The sequence below is a fragment of the Bacillus rossius genome, chromosome 1, assembly GCF_032445375.1.
Source record: "Bacillus rossius redtenbacheri isolate Brsri chromosome 1, Brsri_v3, whole genome shotgun sequence".
Taxonomy (NCBI): domain Eukaryota; kingdom Metazoa; phylum Arthropoda; class Insecta; order Phasmatodea; family Bacillidae; genus Bacillus; species Bacillus rossius.
The window spans coordinates 242,239,223-242,265,467 of record NC_086330.1 but is presented as its reverse complement, the minus strand read 5'-3'; positions in this window follow the sequence as shown (position 1 = coordinate 242,265,467).

The following is a 26,245-nucleotide window of genomic DNA, read 5'->3' as shown; positions in this document are numbered from 1 at the left end:
GCAACTGTTTATCATGAGATTATTTATTAATTATTAGACCACAGAAAGGTTTTGTTACAAATAGTATGAACACTGGAAAAAAAGTGTATCTTGTTTCATTTGCTGCCATGAATATTCCAGTTATATATTATGGAAAATAGTAAATTTTAATTAATACTATTTTTGTTTATTTGTATATTTAAATTTTCCTTACGTTGTGTACAGAGAAGGTTTTCCACTAACGAAAATGTTCGAACTAACGTGTTTTTTCTTCCTACATTAATTTATCTTGTACCTTTGCTTCCTGTTATGTACGAGAAGATTATTACAGGAAAAGTTATTAAGTTATAAGTTGATATGTCTCTTAATAACAGTAACTATGACGATACATATCTCGTTTTGGGATTTAGGCTTTGCAGGCAGTAAAAATTTAGATTAATTAAAAATTGGTGCTGAATTTGCAGAAAACATTTTTGTGTCTTAACAAAACTGAGACGACATTTATTTTCTGTTGGGTTCTTGGCTGTTTAGGCACTTATCAATTAAATTTCTTACAAATATGTGCAAAATTTTTAAGGAAACGATACAGTTTCCATACGAGGTTATACAAATTAAGCTGGAAAGTATTCCGAAGTTTTTATACTTTGTATGCTCATACACAGTAAAAAATCGTTGAATTTCACAAAAATATGTTTAAAATCTAGTTCTTAAAGATATTTTAACTTTTTTCGGTAACACTCTTTAGTAGAATATATAAAATGCATGTTGTAAGAGTACAAAATCAATAAAAGAACTTTTGCGATCTGTAAATACGGAAAACTCATAGATAGATTAAAATGAACAAAATTGTGTTTATATACTCCAAAAAAAATTATTTTGGCATCTAGTTCCCAAAACGTTTTACTGTGTATAGCTGTCTGTATAAATTACTTTGAGTTTGTGTGTTCTTGCAATTATAAAATCTTGTGCATCCTAAAATATTCAAAAGCATAAGAATTCCTAAATGTACTGAAACATATTTTATACTGATTACCAAATATACATACATATATATGCATATATGTATATGTATATATTGGCATGTACGCAATTTAAAAAAGTGGTTTTGTATTATATTTAAGTTGCAGTAAAACAAGGTGCGGCGCGGAAACTTGCTGATTTGAAAGGCCAATAAAAAATAAAGTAGTAGAGATATCGTTATAATTTAATTTTTCTTGTAATATATATATATCACCTGAAATTTTTCCATTATATAGTTTTAAAGATGAAATCCATCAAATGGTGGCCCCCATTCCATTGTCAATGCATTGAGTTACCCGATTTCTGAAGTTCTGTGCAACTCTTTCAAGCATATCGACGGGTATGTTGGCAATAGCTTGGCGTATGTTGTTTTTCAGATGAGGTAGGGTCCTTCCCCGGTCATTGTAAACAATTGATTACATATAACCCCATAAAAAAGTCACACGGAGCCAAATCGGAGGAACGGGCGGGCCAAACAAGGTCGCCTCTCAATGAAATAAGGCGCTCTGCGAAATGTTGATTCAAAAGATCCATTGAACATCGCGTGTTGTGTGCCGTGGCTCCATCCTATTGAAACCAGACATCCCGAACATTCATTTCTGTGAGTGCAGGCAGACAAAATCCTTCAAACATTTGTGTGTAACGAGCCGCAGTCACCGTGACTGCGCGTTCATTCTCCTGAAAAAAATAAGGACCAATTATTCCCACTCTTGACACTGCACACCACAAAGTTACTCGTTCACAGTGAAGTGGCCGCTGATGAAGTTCACGTGGATTGTTATCACTCCAATAACGCATGTTTTGCTTGTTGACACTGCCCGAAATGTGAAAGTTAGCCTCATCACTGAAGAACACGAGTGCGTCATGAGCCAAGTTTTCACGGAGCACTTCACATGCATTTCGGCGAGCAATAAAATCGCGTTCACTAAGAACTTGTGTAACAACCATTTTGTAGCGATGAAAGTTCAGTTCATTATGAAGAATTCGTTTCACACTGCGATCCGAAATCCCCAGAGCAGCGGCGTCTTTACGTGCTGAACTCCGCGGAACACGCAAAAATGACTGCCTCACTCTCTCAATGTTTTCGGGGGTAGTGACAGTCCGCGGACCTCCTGTCCCACTTTTCATCACACTTCCACTCGCCCTTAATGTGTCCACCCACGTAACAATCGATTGCCGACCAGGAACTGGACCTGCAGGACGAATATTGAACTGAATACGGAACGCTCGTTGAGTGGCGATAATGGAACGGCCATTAGAAAAGTAAGCCTCGACGGCAAACGCGCGCTGCTCGTTGGTCCAACGCATGGCAGCAACTGACTAGGCGGGTGACAACACGTCATGGATGCCCTTTCAAGCGAGAACCTCCCCACCCTTTCCCGACCACATCAAACCTCTTAACGCGAAATACAAATCAGCAAGTTTCCGCGCACAAAGAATAAAGATATTTTACAATATTTAATAAAAAAATATTGGAGGAGACATAATTTGTTTGATAAATATACATATATATGGCAATTTTCTAAAATAAAATGCATAATATACACTGTTAAAGTAATTTTATGTTTGTATATCTATTATTTTGTCTAAATAATTGTTTCAAGTAATCAGTTTTATGCACCGGAAAAAAAAACGTGGTGTTTTAAATTTATGCTTGGACTACATTAAAAATTATACCTCTTTCTTCTGCAACGCTCTTTCTTGTGGCAAAGCTTTTTATTACGTAGTTTTTTTCTAATGCTCCTCCAAAAAAGCAGTACAAATATTTTCAAATAAATAAATCTTTTCTCAAAAGTAGCAAATCCAAGGCAGTTAGGATTGCACACTAACATCATTGTATGGATTAAATAATAATTTCTGTATATTTTTTCAACTTTACTGTAACATAATATCGAGGGTTACATAATTATATTGTGTTAATTTACTTAGCCTTTTTACATGATACCGTCTTATAAATCGATGAACGCCGGCTGCACGCACGAAAAAGCATGACTCATTGTCACGTTCCGCCTGAGCCGAGCGTATCTCTCTTCCACTCCATCGGCTGATGCGACTGAGTAGAAGAGAGACAGCGGCAGTACACAACATACACGTGAACTGTTTGGTCATCTGTTTATAAAGTGAAGTTAAAAGTTAATGTGGTTTCCTTTGTTTATTACAACAACAATTGCGGCAAACAAGGTAATTAATTCTTGCATTTTAAGAATTTGATGAGCGATATAATCCCATATATTTGTTCTTTGATTATTAAATAAAGTTGCATCGGTTGGCGAGTGCAGTAATAATAGGTTATGTTACAATTTTGACTAAAAAATTATTATCTCATATAAACGATCGTATTAAAAGTCAACTGCTTTTATTTAGTATTCAATAAAAAATGATTTTGCACAGCTATTAATGTAAGATTAAAAATTAATGTTTAACCTCACACATGTCATAACAATGTGTCTAAAATGACAAGTTGAACCGGCCAACCACCGTGCGAGAAAATCTTCTATAATATCAAACAGTTAAAGGCGGGCTTTTTAAAAGCAGCAATTTAAAAAAATTGATTTATTTGTCCAATTTCGTCATTTCAAATTAACAATTTATTGACATTGATTTTATTTCAGTTTATTTCTGTAACTAATTGTTCGGGATTATTTTTAAACAAATTATTTAAATTGAATTTGCAAAAACTGTAAATAATATTTGAAAATTAAAAAGTATGCAATTTTTCATCGTTGTTTTCTTATGGCGTTATCACGTAAAATTATCGTCCGTAAACCGACTTTACAGACAACATTTCTTTAACAACATGAATGAATTGCTCAATTATTTCATACTGAACGAGATTTTGTGAAACTTTGCCATGAGTTTGTGAGAGAACAGTAATAAATTATATTTACTAGGGGGACTGTAAACTAAAAGAATCTCATTTTTGCTGTATCTCTTTTACTTGTGACCACGATAGTAGTATGTAATAGTATTTCCTGCGCCAGGGTTCAGGGTGTGGTTATGGTGGCGGTCCGCGATCATTGATTCTGACGTAACGGCGGCCATATGGATGAAATTGACCTTCGAATTTCAAAAATTGCCAAAATTTGTCCAAAATTTGCCAAATTTAACCAAAAATTCGCCTAAATTAACCAGAATTTACAGTTTCTTGGAAAAATCTCAGAATATTTGTTAATTCAAAAATTAGGATTTCTAAAAACCTCAAAAGGCTTTTTGCTAAGAAAAAACACAAAATCATAAAAGTGGCTTAAAAGTCCTAAGAGCTAGCCGCTCTAAGCCGCCGAGGTCATGACCTTGTCAATAAGGATGCCATAGCAGCCATTCTGAATTATGATTTCACCGTTGCAATTTTTTTACGTTCGCCATCTTGAAAATATTTATTAAATATATGATTTTAATGAAATTTTTTTTTAAAATTGATAAAAAAATTATTAATAAAATTTAACATTTTTTTTAAAAAAGCACTTACAAAATGTAGCTCGGAGTCCTCGGTTCGAACACGACGAGGGCAAAATAAAATTTAAAAAAATATGGCGACCGATTCTTACTCCACGGAAGCTGCCGGCAGACTGACCTCCCACCACTTATGTCAAAGTATATATATATATACATGTATATATACATATATCAACAGCTAGTATTATGTCATGTCCGCCATCTTGAAAATACACAATTTTAATGCTAGAAATTCAGGAAAAATTTAAATTTAAAAAAATATTAAATAAATTTTAATAAAAAAATCTTTAAAAATCTTTGTTCTTATCTTTACGGCCATAATCTTGAAAAAAACATAATTTTTATTCTATAAATTTGGAAAAAAATTTAAAAAATATAATAAAATTTTATTAATAAAATTTTAATAAAAAATATTTTAAAGACGCACTTACGCCTTGAAGTCCTCGGTTAGAACCTGGTAAGAGCAAAAATAAAATGTCTATAGATCCTTCTTCCACGGAAACTACCTGCAGATTGACCTCCCACCACCAATACCAAGGTATATATCATCAGCTGGTATTACGTCATGTCCGACATTATGTTTTCGTCTGTTAGAGACCAACTTCTTGTTTTCGTTTACTAGAGTGTGCTACCATCATATTAGTTAAAATTTAACCTGCTAGAGTGCAGTAATCATTTATTATTACCGAGGCAACCGCCATCTTGACATTTGGGTACCATATTTTAAATATGTAATTATTGAGCTAGAAATTCGGGAAAATTCCAAAATCCATTAAATAAATTGGCAATAAATATACTGATTGATTCCTGCCCTTAATTCAATCTTTGGCCGATGCAAAAAATTAATTTTATGTAAAAAATAACATTTTCAATAAATCATGTTCAAAGTCCTAAAACAAGCTTAGTTTCTTAGCCAACTAGCATTTTATAAGTCGTTATGCACGCCATCTTCGAAAAGTGTATTTATTGACCTAGAAATTCGGGAAAAAGTTCAAAATACATTAAATAAATTTGCAATAAATATACTTATTAATGATAGCTGTTACTTTCCTTGGTTAGATCCCTGGGCGTTACAAAAACAACTTTAATTAAAAATACCACGAAAAGTGACAGGTTCGAGAAATAAAACACCTCAAGTTCTTTTACAAACACAAAATTTATTACATAAATTCTACACTACTACAAGTACAAAAAAACACAGGCAAATTACTAGGGTCTTCAGCATTTCTCGATCTAAACAGTCTTCTTAGAGTACGAAGTAAGTCCTTTACATGACTTTAAATGTCTTTTCAGTTTGTCAGGCCGACTTATTGGTACACCACATTTTTCACACAGAGAAGAATTATCGATTTCATTAAAATGACAGTGATATATTTCATGACGTTTTGCACTTGGAATATTTGCTAATGTTTTGCCACAAAATATACATCTTGAATCTAATGAATGTTCATCCTATTATTTGCAAAACCACATGTGCCTTTTCAATTTTCCATGGTGTATAAATTGGCTACAACACACAATGCACTGATATTTAATGCGTTCAGAGTTATTATTACAATTGTGTATTACATAATCATGTAATTTCAAGTTTTTGATTTTGTAAAAGTACGTACAGTTGGGTGATGAAACACCGTTGGATTCTGGTTCCTTTATCAATGTCACTGGCACTGTTGACAACCATTGTAACACCGCTGAAATCTTAACTTCTGAAGCCTTCGAGGTCTGCTCTGCGGAAGATGTTGTACGCGTCGAAATCTCTTGCTATGCTGAGAGAGTAGGTGTAGCTGTTGACGACGTTGTCATCGGACTCTGCACTGTTGATGGTAGACCTTCCATCCAGGTAGGTGTTAATAGTGGTAATGATGCCATCGAGTTCTCCAGAATAACTAGGTACTGGTCTATTATGTTATGCAAGTCTATCCGATCCGCACAGCACCGTGGCCAGAGGTGAACTGAGGGTCCAGTCATCTGAACCTAACTTATATACGCGAGGCCTGCTGGTAGACTACATGATTCAAAGTATTGACATTATTTAATTAAATTTTTTTATAGAAAAGGAAGCACATTTGGAATCACAATCATCGAAACGGAAGCACATTCGGAAGCACAATCATTAAAAAGGAAGAAAATTTGTAAGCACAATTATTGAAAAGGAAGCAAATGTGTAAGTACAATCATCGAAAAAGAAGCACATTTGGAAGCACAATCATCGAAAAGGAAGCAAATTTTGAAGCACAATCAAAAAAAGGATGCACATTTGGAAGCACAAACAACGAAAGGAAGCACAATCGGAAGCACATTCAACAAAAAGGAAGCACATCTAACGAAAAGGACACACATTTTCACGAACATTCAACTCAGTAGGTTGCGTTCGTTAATTTTACGTTAGGATACAATGCCTCCAACAGTCATTTTCTCCAACTGTCTTTGACTCCAACAATCAATGGTGTAAAAAGTATTTGACTCCAAATATTCTTAGGCCTAGCCCTATTTGACTACTAGGAGGCTACGAAGATACGAGACTACAGGACTACATGTCTACATGAGTACTTGACAACGAAGCTACAAGTCTACAAGGCTCCAATTGCTGCATCTGTATTCGGCGGAATTTTCTCTTTGACTCCAACTGCTCCAGCAGCATTATGTTATAAGATTACAAGGCTACTTGGTTATGTAGCTTCAAGTCTACGAGGCTCCAAGGCATCATGAATACGCGACTACGAGCCATGAGGTTACTAGAATACGCGATTACGAGTCTACAAGGTTACGAGACTGCGAGGCTACAGAACTACGAAGCTTCCAGGACACGAGGCTACGAGACTACTTGGCTCTAAATGACTACAATAGCACCATTCAGTGGGGAGAGTTAATTTATCTCATGCTGTAACCCGCCTTCCGTCCAACATGGAAGAGGGGTTGCGTCTCCGACACACTCTGGGTAAATACAATTAAAAATATGAAATACCAAAAAAAATTTAAGAGCTCCAAAAAATCAACCCCTCGATTTACCCAAGTTGTCGAGCCAAAAATAGAAATATTATCAAACAAATTATAGGCTAATCTTTGGCTAATAGTAATAAAAATTCAGAGTACAAATATGCAGAGTTTTACTGAATCATCCTTCATCACGATACTTCAGATGGTAATACAGTTATAGATATATGGCAGTTACTTGATTTTAGTATGAGCATAACCATAAATAATACCTGGTATGCAAAATCTAAATAAAATTTACCCTTTTAAATGGTCGTATAAAAACCACACTGAAACATTATAATCAACGCTGATATAAAAATACAATAATAACACCTAATCATATAACAGATAAATTATATTATATCCCTAAATATATATAAAGTTTATAAGTCCTACTGGGGCCGGATTTAATCGTCGCCACACGCAAATACGCAATTTCTCACCTTCCTGGTATATGAGGAACAACTGTGTCCCTGACCTTCACCAAAATAACGCTGTCCAGTCAAAAGCACCGTGTGCCATCACAGTATATGCAGGGGCCGAAACAAAAAAATTGAGTTCCGTTGACAAACATATTGAGGCCTTACTTGAGGCGCTCGAATTTAGAGTCAAAGACCGCAGACCTAAACATGACAGGACGGCATAAAAAATAATTAAATGCATCACTGCCTGGCTGATATTTAATTTCACGACGTTTACACCATGGCATGGGCTTGGTGCAGTTACTACATACCAATTTACACTAATTGCAGATCGCGATCTTGCATTAAAAAAATCCTATAATATATACAATCATACAGGTACATTTTATGCTTAATTTTGCAAACATTTACATTTTTACATTCGCCCTAATAGTTCTAAAAAAAAATCGTGGATGACGTAGTTGTCTTTAACTTGTTTCGCACGACCCCAATTATCTTCGTCAAATTGGTCCCAAATTGTGACGCTATAGTACGTTGCATATAGTCCGTGATAATTACCAGCACCACACCATAAAAGAGTTTGAGTCTCACATCCAGCAAATCCAGTTTTTTCGCACAGCCCAAAATGAAACGCAAAAAAGTTTAGTTCGTAGAGTTAACCATAACTGTGGCTAGTAACGTCGCAGTTCATAATCACTTTAGTCGCTCTGTTTTGTTCCACCAAAAAGCTCAACCTGATGTCTGGTTGATAATAGAAAAGTGGTCGAGGCTTACTTTTTTGCATGCAGTGTTGTGAATGACAGCCCGGGCTGGCCACTCCTCGCGGCGTTGGTGAATGCGATACGTCTTTCCATGGCTACAGCCCAAAACACTTGCTCCCGCAAGCTCGCCAGCCGCAGTCGCGGGCTCGTTCACACCTGTCCGTGACGTCAGACCGCTCCGCGCGCCGCGCGGTGTTCACTCGTGGAAACACACAAACAGCAGAGCCGCTAATGTCCGTTGTGTGTTTAACCATATTTCAGGGCGTGTTTAAGGCAAAACCAAAATATCTATAATATAATATAATATAATATAATACAATATAAACCAAATCAATTAAAAATATGTTAAAATTACAAAAATACGTGAAAATTACAAATTAATTTAAACCAGGAACCAACGGAGGCGTAACAAACGCCTCATTATTTCCAAAGACAAAGTTCAAATATTAAAGATTATGGACGTAAATTTAAACTTCATACCAAATGACGGAACTGCTTAACTTTGCCCAACGTAATTGTAAATAGAAAAGACACAGTTATGTTTTGCATACAAAATTAGTATGTGTAATTAACACACACACGTGAACTAATAGTGCTTTCAAGATGGTAGTTTGATACAATTTTTTCACCAAACTTTTACTTATCATGAAAATTAGTTTTGTGCCAAACCCAAACAATACTACGTGTCGCCTCTTTACCTTATCGAAGTATTCTCTTGCGAGGCACTTCCTTTTGTACCAGCTCAAGGTACGGCCCCATCCAAGCCAACACAGACACGGACTGCCTGGCGCTGTGTCGAAGCATTATACACCTCTGCCCGCGGCGGAGTTTCTCCGCACGTGCGTCGGCGGCGGCTAGCAGTCCATCACCCCTCAAGGCTAGCAGTTTACTCCCACAACCGCACTATGGCGCTGGTGACGTCAGACTTGAAAGCGACGATACCGCACCCAGTAGCCGGCCATAAAACCAATATCGACATACAGTATTAAAGAAACTGAATCAAACCAAACAAATGAATAATAAATAAAAGAACTATTGACAAAAATTAAATAATTAAAAATACTGCAGCTGACTTTTAAAGATTAAAACGGTAATTTAAAATTGAAATAATTCAGAAAAATCAGAATAGCCAAAATAAAAATTTAAATGTGGCCTGGTGGCCACAATGCAAAATAACCCGTTTAAGTAGTGTCAATTGTTGTCAACAGATGACACCACATGTTGCTTACAGGTAAATATTATTTAGTTCTTTTATGTGGGATGCGGGATGCTCACTAACGATCGTAAAATAGGGATGTCTTCGCTAGACACCAAGGAGAAGAAAGTGTCTTGCATGTTATTGTTTCTCAGATGTCTCAGAGCTTAATATTTGATTGAGTAATGGGTGTTTATTTTTGAATTCCACCTGGTAAAAACATTGCAAATGCTGATTGTGTAGCAGAAATTAACTAATTAAATGTAACTCCAAATAAAATGTCATGTCTCATTAGGTAAAAAATCCTTCATGCAGATATCGGTTTTTCAGAAATAGCCAGAAGCACTTGAAGAAACCACAGGATAAATCAGGAGCACACAGAGAAAACCATCAAAATATGGACAAGAATAATCGGGAGCACACGGTGAAAACTATAAAAATATTGAAAGAATAATCGAGAGCACACGGAGAAAACCATCATATTGAAAAGAATAATCGGGAGCACCCGGAGAAATCCATCATACGATTTCCTTAATAACAGAAAATTACTGAAAACCAATGAAATTGCAAATAATTATAAAACACAAAAAAAAAAATCAAAGTTACAAAAAATTCTGGCTTGTGCTAGAACGCTTTCCTTGTTCAACAAATGAGAAGTTCACAAGCTGGCAGAAGCTATTTTGTAATTTTTTTTATTTAAGGGATCGAACCAAGGACAGGAACTGGTATAATCGATCCGTATATTGATTGCAAATTTATTTAATGAATTTTGAACTCTGTCCCTAATTACTAGGTCAATAGATACCCATTTCCATGATGGCGGGCATAACGACTCATAGAATGCTAGTTGGCCAGGAAACTAAGCTTCTTTTAGGACTTCGAACATGATTTATTGAAAATGTTATTTTTTACTTAAAATATATTTTTTGAATCGGCCAGGGATTGAACCAAGGGCAGTAATCAATCAGTATGTTTATTTTCAATTTATTTAATGAATTTTGGAATTTTTCCCGAATTTCTAGCCCAATAATTACATATTTAAATATGGCGCCCAAATGTAAAGATAGCGGTTTCCTCAGTAATAATAAATGATTACTGCACTCTAGCAGGTTAAATTTTAACTAATACGATGGTAGCACACTCTAGTAAACGAAAACCAGAAGGTGGTCTCTAGCAGACGAAAACAAAATGGCTGTCTTGACGTCATATCAGCTGATGATATATACTTAGTTTGACATAAGTGGTGGAAGGTCAGTCTGCCGGCGACTTCCATGGAGAAAGGAAATGTTGCCATATTTTTTAATTTTTTTGCCCTCGTTGGATACGAACTGAGGACTCCGAGCTCCATGTCGTAAGTGCTACTTTTAAATATTTTTTATATTAAATTTTATGATAAGAATTTTTTATCAATATTAAATTTTTTCATTAAAATCGGATAATAATAAAGATTTCAAGATGGCGGACGTAACTTAAATGGAAACGGTGACATCATTATTCAAAATGGCACCCATGGCATCCTAATTGACTAGGTCATGACTTCGATGGCTTAGAGCCGCTAGCTCTTAGGACATTTAAGCCCATTTTAGGATTTTGTGTTCTTTCTAAGGCAAAAAGACTTTTAAGGTTTTTCGAAATCCTAATTTTTGAATTAACAAATTTTTTCAGATTTTTTGGCGGGAATTTTAATCTGTAAATTTTGGTGAATTGTGGGCTAAATTTGGAAAATTTTTGAAGGTCAAAGGTCAAGGTCATCCAAGATGGCCGCCATGATGTCAGAATACAAGATGGTGGACCGCCACCACCACACCTTGAACCTTGGCGCAGGAAATACTATTATATACTACTCACGATTTTTTTTCGGTATAAAGGAGTACTATTTCGTCTTTTTAATTAATTTTCTTTTACGATTAGAAAATGCTGTATTATTAGTGTTGTTCGATTCCGTACAGTAGTGAATTTATGACTGATATAGAAGATGGCTGCCCTGCGCGGTGGTGTGGTTAAGATGTAATTTGCTGTGGAATCGTCAATGTAACGCTAACGACTCCGTGTCAAGTTAAGTTATTGCATACCCTCATTTCCTGAAAATTGCAGGTTGTCCTACGGGGGAAGGGTGTGCTTGTGGGGGGAAGAGGGAAGGTATTAGGGACAGTATACTCGCGCCTAGAATTTTGTAGCCACGCATAAAGCAGACTTACTCGCAGGCAATTTGGTTTTAAACGGTTGCTCTCCTGGAGCGCGGGCACAGTGCCACTTTTCTGGTTGAATGCAGAAATATATCTTCGAGAAGTGGTTTGAGAAGATTTTGCAGTTTTCAGGTGCATCAGAAGAACGCCCAGTTCTCCTCCTGTCGGATTGGCATTCTACTCATGACCAAAATTTAAAAATTCCCGATAAAGCCAGATAATGTGGTGGTTATAATTAGTTTTCTGCTTCAAGGCATCCACAGGCTACAACCAATTGATGTTGGAGGTATGAAACCTTTTAGTACATATTATGACCAATAACAACAAATTGGTTAAGATCACACCCAGGAAGGGCGGTTACCATGTTTCAGATTACTGACATGCAAGAAAAAGCCTTCATTAGAGCTGCGACAATTGCCAATGCCATAAACTGCCGCAAGGCGGCAGGAATTATCCTTTTGATTCAAGTATTTTTCTCAACTCATAATTTAATGCATCAAACACCACTGACCAGGCTAAAAAAAGAAAATATGTTGCTGCTCCTGATACTGTAAGTATCGAATATCAAATTTACGTGCCAATAGCAGCTGATCCTGGTAACTCTTAAGTTGACAACAAACCTTGATGTTTACATCATGCGCCTTCGAGCCACCAAGATGACTACAGCCTCGATGACTCAGTAAACATAAGTCCTATCACATCTACGAATAGGTTACTGCCCATTCCTTAAGAAAAAAAGGGGGTTGTCTGTAAAGTTGGTTTACGGACGATAATTTTACGTGATAACGCCATAAGAAAACAATGATGAAAAATTGCATACTTTTTAATTTTCAAATATTATTAACAGTTTTTGCTAATTCAATTTAAATAATTTGTTTAAAAATAATCCCGAACAATTAGTTACAGAAATAAACTGAAATAAAATCAATGTCAATAAATTATTCATTTTAAATGACGAAATTGGACAAATAAATCAATTTTTTTTAAATTGCTGCTTTTAAAAAGCCCGCCTTAACCTGTTTGATATTATAGAAGATTTTCTCGCACGGTGGTTGGCCGGTTCAATTTGTCATTTTAGACACATTGTTATGACATGTGTGAGGTTAAACATTAATTTTTAATCTTACATTAATAGCTGCGCAAAATCATTTTTTTCATTGAATACTAAATAAAAGCAGTTGACTTTTTATACGATCGTTTATATGAGATAATAATTTTTTAGTCAAAATTGTAACATAACCTATTATTACTGCACTCGCCAACCGATGCTACTTTTTTTTAATAATCAAAGAACAAATATATGAGATTATATCGCTAATCAAATTCTTAAAATGCAAGAATTAATTACCCTGTTTGCCGCAATTGTTGTTGTAATAAACAATGGAAACCACATTAACTTTTCACTTCACTTTATAAACAGTTGACAAAACAGTTCAAGTGTTGGTTGTGTGCTGCCGCTGTCTCTCTTCTACTCGGACGCATCGGCCGATGGAGTGGAAGAGAGATAGATGCGTCACAAGTCGAACGCTTAGGCCGATCGTGCTTCTCTATCGCTTGTTCCGCGCTCTCGCTTGCACGCTCGGCTCAGGCGGAACGTGACAATGAGTCATGCTTTTTCGTGCGTGCAGCTGGCGCTCATCGATTTATAAGACGTGATCACGCCAAAAACAAACATAAGACAGATAACATGTCGAAAAGGCAAAATACAGTTGAAAGTTCACTTTATAGAAAGATCTTGAAGACAAAGTTTCAGGAAAGGACAAATTACAATGGGAGAAGAAACATAGCAAAACAATACTAGTCTTATGAATAATTGGTGTTATGTAGACGTTGCTACAAATGGGCCCACTGCACCTGTGCTAGAGAGAAAGATGAAGATGATTAAGCAAATTTTCTTTGTGAACATTGTAAGTAAGACTAAACTATACTATCTTGTAAATACTAAACATTACTAACAATAAAATGAGCATTTTATTAAATGTACAATAATATATAAATAGAGCTACTGGGAGAGGGTTCCGCAGGTGGAGCCTGTGGAGCCGATCGCAATCTTTGATTGTGAAATCGCGGTGGCCATCTTAGATGTCCTTGACCCCAGTGGCCATATTGGATCCGCCATTTTGTTTTTCCGTTAGTTTGTTTTCTGGAATTTTTTGCCATCTTGAAATATAATGCCCCACACTCGAATATTACAATTTTCGTTATGGTCGCCATATTAAAAATTTGTATTTGTATGCTATCAAAACGGGAAATTTTTTTAAATGTATAAAAAAATTAATAAAGTTAAAATTTCAAAATTTCCGCCATTTTGAAAACCATCTGCCATGTTGGAAATCCATAAATATTATTCTATTTTAACGGGGGAAATTAAAATTCACAAAAAAGTATTTAATAATATTTTAATAACAAAATTTATTATAAGGTACTGGGCTCAAACCCAGTGAGGTAATTTGATAAAAAATAGCGACGCATCCTTCCTCCATGGAAGCCACTGGCAGACTGACTTTCCACATCTAATGCCTAGGAAAATATTGCATCAACCAGTGTGCTTTCATGACAGCTGGAGGCCACCTGTTTCAGTTAGTCTGTTAGATGGTGCTGCCACCATATTATTTGAATTATTTACCCATTAGAGTGCAGTGTTAATTTCTTACTGTGACCTCTGCCATCTGGAAATTTGGCTTCCATATTGAAAATGTGTAATTATTAAGATAGTAATCCGGAAAAAATTCCAAAATTCATCAAAAATTCATCAATTTATTTACTTACTGATTCATTCACCTCGGTTCGATCGTAGACTGATGCAAAAAGTTAATTTCAGGTAATATTACCAAAAAAAAGACAGGTTCGAGATATAAAACAACACCATTTTTACAAATATATTTTTTTAACAAATAATCTAAAATAAAAAACAAGCAAATTACTAGCGTTTCTCAATACATACATTTTTCTTATAATCAAAAAAGAGTTATTTGCATGTTGTTATCGTGGTGCTGTGCTCAGGATAAAACCATAATTATTAATAATAAATGTCCGGTGGAAGCGTCAGGCTAATTATCTAAAAGGACTTGCCAGAGGGGCACAGCCCACTTACAAACACAATTTAAAATTAACCTCCCTGAGAGAAGGAAAGGTTACGTGGATTGTGGTTTCAAGTAGCAGCAAATGAAAACAATCGTATGGTTTGGTTTCATTAGAGGCTTTTAATGTTGATTAGGAGTTTAGTATCTTAGTATCTTTTTCATTGCCGGTTTCTTACATTTGAAAATATCTTACGGCATTACCGCCATTACAAACAAAACTGGTAACAATGTCAGATTCTTATTTTTGATACATTACATTGAGTACACTAACGAATAAAATATAAAAAAAGGAGGGGGGCTGGGGGGGGGGAGGAACACAATTTCATGCTATACTAAGTTCAACTGTTTAGGAACATTGAGCTCGCAGGCTCATAAAACAAATATATGTGTTTAAAATACAATATTTTATAATAATAAGGAAAACATCCTAAAACTGGCGGAGTTATAAAGCTGTTCTTCACTTCTTTTTGAGGGGTGCCGAAAGATGGAGGGAGACTCCGTTATAGAGGCTCACGAGTTACATTTTGAGGTGCAAAATGTGGCGCCGGAACTGGGCCACCATCTTCAACTGGTCTGGGGTCCTTGAAGCACTCTGGAATTCTTGAGTACTCTGGAATTCTGGAACCCTGCCTATAACCAATAATCCACATGGATTTGCTTGGTTAGCAGGCAGTTTATGCCGGGCGAAGTTAAGCCCAAAAAAAAAAAGGCAACCTAACAGGTTTGTGTGGGACGAAGTGCAGCTTACCTTAGCTGGCAGGGTGAAGTAGATAGTGGCTGTCCCTGGGGGTGATCCGGGGACGCGCGGCGCGGGAGCTCTCGGTAGCCATAGAAGAAATAATTATGCCGAAAACCAAAATAAACTAAAGTTAAACTTAACTATTTGGGCAGCTACGAAGAAAAACTAAAAAAATCTAGGCGACATGGCCTGGCTCAGAAAGCAACTACATTATTGCCGAAAGCGGATCACGATAGCTGCTGGTCGTTACTGCGACTTGTTGCGAAGATGCGCGCTGGACGAGAGCTGCCCTCAAAATCCCTGAAATGGGGCCGGGACGCTAACTTAAAATTAAGTCCGGTCGTCTGTTCCTCTGGAGGAGGGGATCGGGAAACCCGAAGTGCTCCGAAGGGCTCCGAAAGAAAAAAAAAAGGGCTCCGGCGACCTATCGACTGAGTGTGAGGTCGACTGTTTCTCCTGGTGGGGATAAGGTGGTCAGTAGTACACTCTCGCTCTCAGCTGGTTCGTCCTTTCGCCGCTAGATGGCGTGGGCATGCAGATCGGAGTCTCGCAGAGACCATCGCGGCACTTGGTGGCCGCCATTTTGCAAGTGGGGGGGATTTTGGCCTTGAGGTTGGTCACTGCCCCGGCTGGCCGATGACCGCTGAGGACCAGGACGGGGTGGGGGGTATGTCCGGTGAATGACCTGCCCTGGGAGACTTCGCCGGCCAGGCGTCGGGACGTGCGGCGGAGCTTGAAAAAAGGACACCAAAACGTGTTAGAGACCGCAAACTTCAGCACACCTCCGAGAAGGGGTGGAGGTGACCATGGGAAGCTTAGGGTGGCTACTTTCGTCACGCGTAGCGCTAAACTCGTGACGAGACGCGACGGCCAGTGGATACCGTTGCTGATGATAGCCCTGTAGTCGGCTAGACCCAGCAAATTTGGTGGGAAACGGCGGTGAGAGCACTATACTGCTCAACAAGCTAACCTGCCGGTACACTCGACCGAACAAGTTTGGATGGGGGCGAAAGCAGCGGGCGAAGGAGGAAAATTGAAGTTATAAAAAAATTTAAAATTTTGTAAAAATAAGAAAATAAAAAAAAATCGTGCCTAAAGTAGCACTGATTCGGCACAATGTCTTGACATGTCTTTTGTGTGCAGTTCGAAATGACAGTTGATGTAAATCGTAACGTATCAGACAAAAAGCGTAGAAGAAAGTAAGGGGATATGGGATATCATTTACATATCAGGTGATAATTTGTGATGTATATACTTTTAAAGAAATATCGAAGCATTATTGCAAAGATAATTTATTTAACTAAACACTAGAGTTGAAAGCATAGCTCCAAATATAGCAAGAAAAATTGTAATAGCATAAACAAAATAAACTGTAAAGGGTAGGGGTTATGGAATAGAGAAGGGGTTATGTAATACCCCAATAAACATATCTACAAACGAACACTATGAGCAAAAATCGTAGATATAAATATCTTTTTCGCAACCAGAGCATTCGACGTGAGCCCACATCTCACATTGCATGCACTTGACCCACTCTTCCCCTTTGACATCATCGCAAAACCTAGAAGAGCAAAAAATATATTCAACACCTGTGTCATCAGGTTGAAGTTCCTTTGTTGGAAAGTCATCGTCACTAGTGTTGGTGAGTTGGACTTCAACAGAATAATTAGAGGAAGAAGTGATGGAATGTGATCTCTTGGAAACTGCAACTTTCTTAGATGGCTCACTTTCATAACAGCGCTTCTTTGTAGGGATCTTCTTCTTAAATGCTCGTCCCTTCAGAGACACTTCCAAATTTTTCTTATATGGGGAAGATGTTAAGATTTGTGATGAGCATTTAGGCCGGCCCCGTCGGGATGATTTTCCTCTCTTTGATCTGTTAGGTGGTGGCGAAATATCATATGGTGAAAATGTAGCAGGTGCTGTTGATGGGCCTGAAAAAGAAACATATTTGGAAATATGATTCCTGACTCTGGAACTACATGTGTAACTATTGAATGTGTTTTATCCATACTTTACTGACCTGCCACAGGTTCTAATGGTCCAGCGATATCGATAGATGTTTTTCCCTGGTGTTGCTGCACTGCACCTCCCAGATGCTGCTGCACTGCAGTACCCTAGTGCTGCTGCACTGCAGTACCCTGGTGCTGCTGAACTGCACCACCCTGGTGCTGCTGCACTGCACCTCCCTGGTGCTGCTGCACTGCACCTTCCGGGTGCTGCTGCACTGCACCTCCCTGGTGCTGCTGCACTGCACCTCCCTGGTGCTGCTGTTGAGTTTGACCCGTGTGTTCTCTACCATATTCAGCAGCAATGTAGTCGTGATCGTTAAAAATGTGTCTATTTGGAGGGAATACACCAGTAACTCTAAAACCGTTGACAGCTATTTCATCACTTTGCACTTTCAGATAAGCATGTCCAAACAGTCTACAACATCATACGGTCCCAAGTTTCTGTCGTTGTTGCGAAGCCACTTGCGTATTTCCTCACTGTAGGACGTTTTCAACGGACCCATAAACGACTTGTCGAGGGTTTGCATCTTATGGGTGCAATGTGGAGGCAGTGTGATGAGATGAACATGATTAGCATGTGCCAAATCAATCACTTCAATGTTCCTCGTGTGACTGTGATGTCCATTCATCACCAACAGAAAGGAATGATCTTCTGATGGGTTAGTCTTTTGAATGAAGTGCTCAAATCACTGTTTAAAAAGGTTTGACTGAATCCATCCTGATGGATGACAAGCAGAAATCGACCCTGGTGGAGCTCCTCCCATCAAAAGAAGATTCATGTTAGTTCTCGGGAAAATTATCATGGGAGGAACAAATGTGCCAGCAGCACTCATACATGCAATCACTGTCATCAGAGAACCCCTTTCGGCAGCTGTGAGGACTCCAATTTGATGTTTCCCTTTGTGACCTATAACATGGGGCATCTTGCTTTGCACGATGGACAGCCCTGTCTCATCAACATTGAATACTCTATCCGCGGGGAAGTGATGTTTGTCAAATAGTTCTTCTAGGTTGTCAAAAAATATATTTACCTTGTCTCTGTTGAAACCAGAAGCTCTGGAATCGGATGTGCCTGTAGGTTTCCGGATGGACAATCTGTCCTTATGCCGTCTCAAAAATCTCTTCAACCAGTCATTTCCAGCAGTGCCTGAGATGCCAAATGGGTTTGGAATATTATTTCTAACAACCACCTGGTAGACCAATAGACGAACATCTCTTCTAGTTAGTCCATAGAACAAAGACTCCGTGAGAAAGGAGTAGTCAACTAGATCACGTTCTTCTGCAGGAGGCAAAATGGTTTTACCACCAAGTTTGGTTGTGGCTGCAGCATCATCCTCTTCATTAGAATTTGCTAATCGAAATAAAGTCGTTCTGGGAACATTGCATTTTTTTGCAGCCTTCAGATACCCCATGTTTTTCTCACGGACCAATTTAACAGCTTGTGTCATTTTCATTGGATCCCACAATTTTCGTCTTCTAACGTCGGGTGGTACAATGCCACTTCTAGACATTGTAGAAATACTGTGGACATAAAATGTAAAACTTAGGATAGCCAATAGACGAAATAAATGTCTGGACTATGTGTGATACATGTTATACAACTATGTTATAAATTTTTCAATTATTAACAATGATCTAAATAGCTTAGTATATATTTTCATTAATATAAAATTTTTTTATAAACTACATGGGCAAAAAATTTAAATATGTTAAAATATTGCCTTCATATAGGTATCTGTTATATACATAAAAAACTAAATGACCATATTAAAAATATTAATGAAATCATCAAATCTATTTGTTAGCAAAAACAAATAGCTACGAAATTTAAATGCAACATAATCATTTGCCCCGTGAACATGCTTAAACACATAATTTATTGCCAGTCTATAATAAAAGGTTACGAGTAAAAAATGCTACATGACATGAAAATGCCATAAAATAAATATTATTATTGTTAAAAATAATTCAGATGAGTAGGAATAATTGGATGGGGTTATGGAATTCTTCTTGAAGGTAGTATTCCATACCCCCCACTCCAGCTACATTTGAAGGACAAGTCATTTTATGAAAAAAAATTATGCCGCGAAATTATGTTTAATTATCTTGGTAAAATTTTCAGTCCATGCCCTCTTTCATAACAAACAGTTGATTAAATAATCTACGAAAACACCACCACGATAATATTTACAATACATACCTGCAAATATTTTCCTTGTATGTTGAAAGCCAAAATAATTATCTCACACACACTCTTCGTCATAACACACATCCACCAGTTGGGATTTCATTACATCTGCTGTTGACGTAGTTGTGCAGCTAATCGATAGAGTGCAGCACATACCAGAGCAACTATGACACTATTACATAACCCCTATACTATTCCATAACCCCTTACTTTCCTCTAAGTATTTAGTGGAATATTTCCAATCGTCGATTACTCGATCCTACAGTCGATGATGTTTGAATTTATTCAATCGTCCTGTTTAGAAACGTCTAATACCATTCACGGAGCCTTGTTCATGAAACTGTCGGGACTCAGTATCGGTGACTGTCTACGGCCATAATATGCTTGCTGAAAATTGGCATACATGTGATATGCGAGAATAAATCTTCCGTTTTTAAAATCCATGTTCGTATAAACATAGGGGTTTATTTCGCTGTTCAAAATTATTTTTACATTGTGTATTTGACAACTATCGAACACGGAGCAGCTCACTCCTGCATTCAGCTGTCTTCCAGTCTCAAGCCCGACGATGATGTATCTTGGTTTTTCCGTAGCGAAGCTGGAATTTACTATCCAGTTGATACACTGACTTTGAGGAAAGCCAGGATACGTTTCCAGACTCCAGGATCGGAATGGTAAGTCAATGTTCTAGCCATTTTCTACGTTCTTCAGCATCTTGATATGTTCGATCATACTCACTTGGATATGAGGTCGCATACACTCGATAGACTGCAGTGTTATCGAGACATCCTGTGGGTTTTATGCATCAGTGACAATTGCATTAATGTGCGTGTTGGCTGGAAACAGTAAGAGCTTTTGTTTCGGATTAATGATGTTATGCTTCTAGTCTTCAGCAAATATAAAAAGAATGGATATAGGAATGCGAATTTAAAACTTTCGTTCGACATAAACATGTAGCTTGAATTCATCCTCGAAGTCCGAGTCAGCTATCTTTGCAGCAGACAGTTCGTTAGGCATTAGTGAAGGGCAATTTTTCATAACGGACGTTATTACCAAATCTCTCGTCTAGTCAACCTTGACGCCACTGAGTACATACTTAATGTGCTCGATTAGGAGAATAATACCATTACTTGGTTATATTGTTGCTGTCGGATGCGTGCGATATACCTTTGTCAGAGTACCTTTTATACATAGGAATGACTGCGAAGGTAAAGTACAGATATCTTGCTGCTGTACAGCTATGCATACTTCGGAAGGTAGATCGCACAATCCGAGCAGGAGAGGCTGGTACTCATGCAGTTCTCTTTTCGTAATTCTGTCATCTATAATGACCAGGTCTCAGGGCCAGTGCAAGGTAAATTGGCGCCCTAGGCGAAAAACCTTAATGCCTCCCCGCCGGACACCCCAAAAAAATTTTCCTTGACTCAAAATACATCACGTAAGCCTAAGATTTTGTCAACAATCAAATGTAAGTAGGCTTGTGTTTTTTTACTTTTTACTTATTACTAGAGACCTGCGAAATTCGCGGTTTCGATAGCCTTCAGGATAGACTGCACATACCCCTGTACACTCGGGAAAATAACGCAAGTTCATTGGCTGCTGACTTGTAAGTCGTCTCAGCTGGTTTGTCTGTTTCGATCCTTCTTTGGTTGAGGGTTTATAACTGGTTGAGAATCGTCCAGATGAACAGTAAGCCAATAGCAAAATTATCTTAGAGGTATATGTGTTTGAATTCTAGCTTATCACCGAATGAATCCGCGAATTTTGCAGGTCTCTACTTATTACAAATCATAAACAGGTCACCGTGGACTTTAAATAATTACTTATATCAATATAAACATTCCAAACTGTTACAAAAATCAATTTTCATCTAGTTTAAATAATCGTTAAACAAATTATATCAGCGGTTATATGTCGTGCTGCGCCGCCCCCAGCTACTTTGCGCCCTAGGCGGTTGCCTAGTTCGCCTATATGGACGCGCCGGCCCTGCCAGGTCTTTCACATTGAGGATTTCGTCTTCCATATTTTTCGGCACTTATCTAATACTGAAAATAAAAACTACACTATCAGATGTTAATGCAGCAACATATGGTAGAGAACTGGTCATTTGCACGTCAATGAGATTTCTTTTATAAGTTATCAGTGTCACAAACTTCATGCCCATCGTTTCTAGTGCAAATTTAATGTAATTTCTTCGTATTGAACATTCATCAAACTTCCTTGCTGGTCAACGATTCTGACGATTTCGTTTGCGCACTTCATGACGACTGGAAGTTAAATGATATTTTGTGGTGCTTCAACCAGTTTATATCCTGGCGGGACCATTGTCGAGAAATCGTGTAGTATGTTGTTTAGTCTCGAGTTGAGATATATTCCACTTTCCAAATTACAGTATATTCGTATGACATTCACGGGAAATATGTGTACTGATCGCGTTGATTCGTACGTTTTTCCTGCATCGTAAATCTTTGGTTTGATCTAAGTATCATGCGTATGGTACCGGGTTTCATAATGTCAACATTTTCACTGCATTTTAGAATGCTTTCTTAGGTGTTTGGGTTCCCACGCAATTGAATGTCTACATCATGTGGTAAAATTTTTTGATGTAATTTCCAATGTATAATTTTGTAAAATCCAACAGTTAACTGTATTTATTTAACAGTTTCGTCACTTTTCCGGAAGGGGATCTTACAGTTATTTCTTCGATAATCGGTATTGAATTATACATTTAAAAATCAGCGAGTCGAATACACCATTCATTTTCCAGCTCCAGAAGCGGTAAATGGACCATCCGCAGCTCCGAACTGCATCCTGTCAACGTAAGTGTTATCGACATGGCTGACTTATTTTTATGACTGACGTTTTTTTTTAATTTTTAAAATTTTTTTGTTTGAAAAGTGAAGGCACAAGTGTTTGATGGTTGTTTGGTTAAGCACTGTTCTGGTTTGTAATTGTAATACAATGTAGTAGTTTGGCCCATGTACCATCTAAGTTCTGGCGGAGGTCTTAATTTACCGAAACTGTCGTAGTACTCTGCCTTTTTTTTTTTCTTCCAGACTTTACGTATGCTATCAAAAGCGTGCCATAACCTGACGATGCATCTAAATTAAAAATGACACACTCGCGAGTCTTTGGTTTGGTAGGTAAATTATCTTGCATAAACATGCCTCGGTAATTAGGTATTTTCAGTTTCTGAGCACAATTAATTTAATCTATATTGATATGCGGATATTTTTGCAGACAACTTAGGATTTTTCACTTGTTTCTTTCTCATACCTAGACCTAATTTTTGGGGTCGTAAGTAAAGTCCTACTTCATTTTTTTACCCATGGCAACGACTTCTATACATTGTGACCTCTCGTGCTTCCTCCAACTGCTTTCACTTATTCTTGGAAATGTTGACTGCCCGCACTATACCACTCGTAGCACCGATGAGGCCACCGAGGACGCCCAATGCAGGTAAAAGTAGCGGTAGAAACCCTCCACTTTTCTTTTTGTCATTGTTGCTTGGCTTTTTGCATGCCTTCACCAGTCTTGCGCTTGGTCTTCCGGGCCTGGCTCAGTGAGCACCCATTCCTAATTTGTTATTGGCCTTCATGATTTTGGATACGCCCCACGATGCGATTTTTCTCCAAGTGCTGCGTCTGGCGATTTACTTATATCTTCGGCTACCAGTGCCAGTATCTCGTCAGCTATGTATCTTGGTTCCAGATCCTTGCTGAGGGATGGGCAATATCGTGCTGCTTGCACTTTTGTTAAGAGAATTAGTGCCCACTCCACCCTGAGCTAGTCGTTTGGCTAGTTTCGTTCCTGGACCAAAGAATCTATGGCCTGGGATGTGTAGTTAGAAAGACAGATTATTAATCAGAGAGTTTGCGAGTCCTGCAACTGAGCCGAAAGTAAACATGTGTTTGCTTTTATAGAATTTTGCCAGTATCATGCAAGTCATGCAAGTCGTCAAGCAAGAAACTGTTTGCCCTGTGCACATTACACAAAACGATGAAGCCAGGGCCAGCGAATCGTGACATGGCTCCTTATTGCCATCTACCATACATTTGTGACCCTCCATTCGGGTGTAATTAATTCTAACTTATCGTTGGTACCAAACAAGGCCTGGAAGTATGTATAAGCTGAGATATTTAAAGAAAACACAGTAGTGACCAGAAAACCCAGCCAGAGCGGAGTGAGTAACAAATAAATTTAGCTTAACCCCTACAAGCATTAGCTGTAGAGTTACTTTGAATCTTAGGCTAACTGGTTTGGTCTATTATGCGGTTTTAAGAAACATGAATAATTTTCTTTAGAGGTACCCAACTAAGAGCGGTAATTATGTATGTGACAACAACCAAATGTTTAGATTTTATGACTGGTTTGTTATATTATTGATTATTATTCTTTTTCTTGCTGCAGTTTTACAGCAAGCACATTATATGATTTTAAATTATCTTTAACCGAAAGATCACCATGAGTTGGCGATAAAATTAAACTTGACATTACACACAGGAGTTACGAAGTGAAATTTACAAAGAGCTGGTAACCTTATATTTAATTAAGCTGTCGGCCGGCCACAGTGACATTAAATATTTACTTTTATAATATTAAATAATCAAAGTCGTAGGTGCTCATAGGTGCTAGAATGTCCTATTACATAGTTTCCCTAGTTTTTATTATAAAATTGTCTCCTTAACAGCTGTGTAATTTATGATGGAAAAACTGTTTAGTGAAGGCTGACCAAGCCGGTAGCCGACACCAAGATGAATGTCTGTCCGAATTATGCTGTGAGAGCTCCTGCATAGGTGGATGCGTAATACCTCCTGTCTCTCCAAGAAGTTTTGATCCTGGGGGGGGGGGGGAGGAAGGAGGTTTACAATTTGACCCACACTTCGCAAAGAGACACACCAAGTGTAGTGAGTCCAGATGGGAAACAAAAGATGCAAGTAAGGCAAAAATAAAAAAAACAAGGTGTATCACATACCATTTAGTGGGTAGAACTGAATCAAATATCAAGTTAGCACGGCCAAGGCAGACGCGTGGGACCGAAATGAAGTACTACTGCAGAGTAGCATTGCTGAATCGCTACAAGAAAGAAAAGCAAAGAAGACAACAAGGCAATAGTATTCCCATGCGAAAGCGAACTGCATCTCGCCACAGGCAGTGATCGGTCTTTATCTCGGCACAACCACGAATTCCATGTTGCGAGGCGAGAGTCAATGACTAGTTGGATCGCGCACTGGAAGGTAACACCCGCCAGCCAGCTGGAGCTCGTTTAGTTCAGGTGCTTTCCATTTGGCCGAAAGTGGCAAGAGGAAAGGGGCGGAGCTATGCCGAGGAGGTGGGAGGAGATAATAGCCTCTGATTAGCCATTGGTCCTTAGGTAGTAGGGACCCACAAAAAAAAGAGACTGAACCGCGTCACTCAGTGGTTCCCAAGACTGCCGGCAGATGATGCGCGTGGGCACTAAGACTAATGACCAGCCGGTAGCCGATGGAACTGGCTGGAGTCGACTCCTGGCGGGAAGGGGAAACACTATCTCGGTCTTAGTTCTACAGACCACCGACAGGTCGCGCACGAGAGGTGCTAGCAGCATGTTTGGGGACGTGGCTTTGGTACAACAGCGGGAGAACTGGATTTAGAGACAGTCAACAGGTCAATGCTCCACACACCTGGTTCTAGGAACACCAGCCAAAAACATGGTATTACATCCAAGACGTTATCAGGAGCGAAGAGAAAAGGATGAGCCTTGCTGAATTAATGTTGGATTGCTGGATTATCAGCGTGGGGCTCTGGGAAACAGGAACGGAAACCAGTCCGGCAAAGTTTAAGTCGGAGAGTACAGTAAAGAAAATAAATTTATATTAGCTAGATCCATGAGATCATAAAATAATAAAAATCAGGTAAAAAGGTCAGTTGTACCAATCGGTTACTGATTCAAGGCACACGATGCATTATGGCGGGCCCATCATACTGCGGTAAACCGTGCGTTCTACTGAGTCTGCTGAAAAAACCAAATGGCCTTCGGTTCAAAAATATGTACTTCTATTCCAAGATGTTGCAACAGCCAAAGTACCAGCATCTATCTACGATTCAACGATTGTTGGAAGGTCTAGAGTATTTATGTTTACCGATAATGTAGATATGGTGCCTCCTAATGATGCAAGAGCCAATTCAGTGATGGTTTTCGACGACATCGTGTGCGAGAAGCAAAGCATAGTTCAAAAATATTTTCTCATG